General features: G+C 36.7%; 1 non-coding gene across 1 annotated transcript; it reads right to left on the reverse strand.

Moving 5' to 3' along the window:
* Window positions 1–973: 973 nt before the first annotated feature.
* Window positions 974–1047, reverse strand: TRNAN-GUU. Its single transcript has one exon. It is a non-coding gene; the product is annotated as a tRNA-Asn (tRNA).
* Window positions 1048–4435: the final 3388 nt, after the last annotated feature.

Genomic DNA, 4435 nt, shown 5'->3' on the forward strand with positions numbered 1-4435 from the left:
CCCAGCTCGTGATCCTCGGGAGCGGTTCAAGTTATTTTTAATTGTTAATGTAATAATTTAGTTAATTTCTTGCTTTAAAATGCCAAACCCAATCCACTTTAGTGTGTTTAATGAATTATGCATTATGAATGTATGTTTTAATTAAATAGAAAATGTATATGCATAAAGTAGGTCATATAGATTTAAAATCCCACCATAGGCTAAGCATGTTTCATGCATTCCAGGTATGTTATAAGTGTTATAATATATAGTATACATGTTTAGAGTTCCAGGAGTGATAGATATAAATTGTTATATTATTGCATGGAATGGATGATTATGTAATTGTTATATAAAGCATTTTCCTTGCATTTTCCTTTCTTCATTCCTCCGTATCAAAACTCGTTGTCTACATCCTGTTTCTTCTCCTTCTTTCTCATGATGTTAACCGTCTTTGTACGTTTGATCCTACCCCTCTATTTCACTAGTGTTGTGTATGTTGGATCCCATGGTCGTCATCTCGACATCGTCATTTGTGCAGAGGTGCCTTGCCTTTACCTAAAACATAAGAGCAACGCATGTCTTGAGTATTTTAAGAAATACTCATTAAGTAACTCCACTACTTCTCTACTCACGCAAACACATGAAATCATGGTTATCATAAAATATCATTTCATGGCCTTGGTCTCATATTCGTGTCCGGGAAGAATTTGATGTGCATACTTCTCTACTCACGACTTACATACACACACATTTGCTCCCATGCGAGCTCGCATACCTACCCATTGACCTGGGCTTCAACTAGCATACACTCACACTATTGGTATACCATGGAGGGAAGGGAGTGCACATAGCATTGTGGTGTATACAATATCATAAGTACCATAACATCCTAACAAGTCATAACATAATAAGCAAATATATAACCGATCAAAAGGTATCACTCACACTCCACCTCAAAGTTCATTTAGAGTAGGTAGACTTATATTACCATCGCTAGAAGGAGGGTTTGAACCTTTAACCTTGTGGTTAACAGCCACACGCTCTAACCAACTAAGCTATTCCAGCTAATTCTTCGTAATAGCTCAAGCCTACCACATCCTTATAAGGAATATTTCATCCCCTCTCCAACCAATGTTGGATCTCACAATCCACTCTCCTTGGGGGCCCAACGTCCTTGCTGGCACAACGCTTGGTGACTTACTTTGATAGCTTTCGTAATAGCCCAAACCCACCGCTAACAAATATTGTCCGATTTTGCCCATTACGTATCATCATCAGCCTTACTTACAATTCTAAAATGAGTCTACCAGGGAGAGGTTTCCACACTCTTCTAAGGAAGTCTACCAGGGAGAGGTTTCCACAAAATGAGTCTACCAGGGAGAGGTTTCCACACTCTTCTAAGGAAGTCTACCAGGGAGAGGTTTCCACACTCTTCTAAGGAAAGGGAGAGGTTTCCACACTCTTCTAAGGAAGTCTACCAGGGAGAGGTTTCCACACTCTTCTAAGGAAGTCTACCAGGGAGAGGTTTCCACACTCTTCTAAGGAATGCTTCGTTCCCATTTCCAGCCACTACAAAATATTGTCCATTTTTTACCGTACACTCTTCTAAGGAATGCTTCGTTCCCATTTCCAGCCACTACAAAATATTGTCCATTTTTTACCGTAACAAATCGTCGTCAGAATCATAGTTTAAAAACACGCTACTAGAGATGTTTACAGACACTTATAAGTTATTCTTCATTCTACTCTCAAATCAATGCGGGATCAGAGGGCATGGGTTCAAATCCCACTTCTGACAACTCAAATAAAGGTAAAATAAAAATACAATAGCATATCATTTTTTGAAATCAATTGAACTCACTGAAGATTTAAAATTGTCACGACATGATTTTTCAAGCATATAAGAACGGTAATAACTCAATTTTAATGACTTCAAAGCACAACTATAATAACTCAACTTTCTAAGACTTTAAATCATTATTCACGACACAGAAAAAATTTCATAAAAATTGGAACAAGATTCGAAAACTAAGGACAACAACTCGTAACACATAGAACTGACGTGACAAAGAATAAATTTGATAAAAATTGGAACGAGATTCAAAAACTATGGACAACAACTCGTACACATAGAATTGATGGCTCAAGACGACCCTCCTCTCGAGATTCAAAAACTATGGACAACAACTCGTACACATAGAATTGATGGCTCAAGACGACCCTCCTCTTCGACCTTAACTAACAGTTAGTGATCACCCAAAAAGGAAAAGTAATATCTAGTGCAACTAAATAAGTAACCTACTTTTAGGCGGTAATCGAATCCTTGATCGAGCGAGTTGCCACGGATTTTTTTCTAGGTTATAGAAAGTTTAGGTGTAGATTATATGTAACGACCCTAGTTTTCTAGGGACTTAGAGTCACTAGAATATGCATGGTGTAACTACTTTATGCGAAAATATTTTTTACATTATGTTTTTGTATTGAAGCTACCCCTAAAAAGAACTCAATATTATTATCAAGAATGCTAGATTAAGACTATGTAACAATGTTAGGAATCACGAACCTACATAATTATATGACATTGTTCACTTTGGTTGGAGGGTTAAATTTTTCCACATACTAAAATGGAATGATTCATTCCCATTGATAAAAAGAGAGATGAACCTTCGACCTTATGGTTAACAATCATACGCTCTAACCAACTGAACTATTCCAACAAATTATGAGTATTAGCGTGGATATTGTCTACTTTGACTCATTACATATCGTTGACAACCTCACAGTTTTAAAACACGTCTAATAGCAAGAGATTTCCACATGCTTATAAAAAATGTTTCATCCCCTCCACAACCGACGTGGGATCTCACAATCCACCCCCTTGTGTTCCCAGCAACCTCGTTGGCACACCATCCAATGACTAACTCTAATACAATTTGTTACAAACCAAGCCCACCTCTGATATTGTCTACTTTGGCTAATTACGTATCACCATCAGCCTCACGATTTTAAAATATGTCTACTAGGGAGAGATATCCACAACCTTATAATTAATGTTTTGTGTCCCTCTCCAATTGCTAGCTGATATTGTTTGTTTTGACATGTTAGTATCGTAAAAGTTTAAAAGTTTTAAAACGAATCTTTAAGAGAGAGGTTTCCACACCCTTATAAGGAATGCTTCATTCCACTCTTCAACCAATGTTAGGTCTCATAATAAATAGTTAAGATGGTTGAGTGGTTGAAGGCTTTAGAACTCAAGTTTTGGTCCTTGTGAGTGCGTGGGTTGGATCAATCCAACTTTTGACAACTTAGAAAGGTTTTGTTTTATAAAGTGCTATTCTTTTATTAAATGAATTCATTCCTATTAGCAGGACCTACGACCTTGTTGTTAAAGGCCAATATCACCATCAACCGAACAATTCTAAAACGAGTCAACTAGGGACTCAGGAGAGGTTTCCACGTCTTTATAAGGAATGTTTCGTTCCCCTTTCCAAGCACTAAAAATATATTGTCCATTTTTTCCCGTTATATATCGCCGTTAAAATAATAATTTTAAATCATGTTTATTAGAGAGATGTTTAAAGACTCTTATAAGTTATACTTCATTCTCTTCTCTAACCAATGCGGGATCAGAGGGTGTGCGTTCAAATCCCACATCTTACAACTCAAATAAAGGTAAAATAAAAATACAATAGCTTATCATTATTGAAATCAATTGAACTCACTAGAGATTTAAAATGGCTTCCAAGCTTCTACAAAAGTTAGTATTGTTCAAGTTTACCCTTACGCCTGAATCTCAAGGACACTCTGATTTTCTGTACTACCTGAGTGCATAGCAAATGATGATTTGTGAGCCTCTGTCAATGTCTCGTTCCTTAATAACCCCACTGCTGGAGTACATAGGATCCTTAATTCCTCCATTACTGGAATACACTAGCGTCCTTCATAACTACCTATGTGAAAAAAAATCAGCTTCGGAAAGGTAAAAAATGTAAAGGTTCGTGTCAAAAATGTCAAATCAAGCCAAATATGTCGTTTTTTAGCATAAAATTCCGAGAAGCTAAGCCGAAGGGGCCGGTGTATGCAGTGTTGAAATATCATCACTAGCCCAATAGAGTCAAGCCCAATAATTGTACTAGCCCAATAGAGTCAAGCCTAATTGTACGAGCCCAGTATATTTATTTTAGTAGAGATTTTAGGAGAAAGAGATGTAGATATTTTAGGAGAAAGATTCAATTTGTTAGGTCTAGATTCAAATCGGTTAGGTCTAGATTTAGATTGGTTAAATATAGATTGTTTACTCTTAGTATAAATACCCCCACCCTACCTAGGTTATTCATCCAAGAAATCTAAAAACAATAAAAAGCAGAAGTATTCTACAGAGTGTCTTGTATTCTCTTCTCGATTGGTCTTAATAAAGAGAGCGAGTGTTTCCCACAGTGAGTTGTGTTCTAAC

Source organism: Cucurbita maxima, unplaced genomic scaffold (genome assembly GCF_002738345.1).
Source record: "Cucurbita maxima cultivar Rimu unplaced genomic scaffold, Cmax_1.0 Cma_Scf00160, whole genome shotgun sequence".
In the NCBI taxonomy this organism is placed as follows: Eukaryota; Viridiplantae; Streptophyta; class Magnoliopsida; order Cucurbitales; family Cucurbitaceae; genus Cucurbita; species Cucurbita maxima.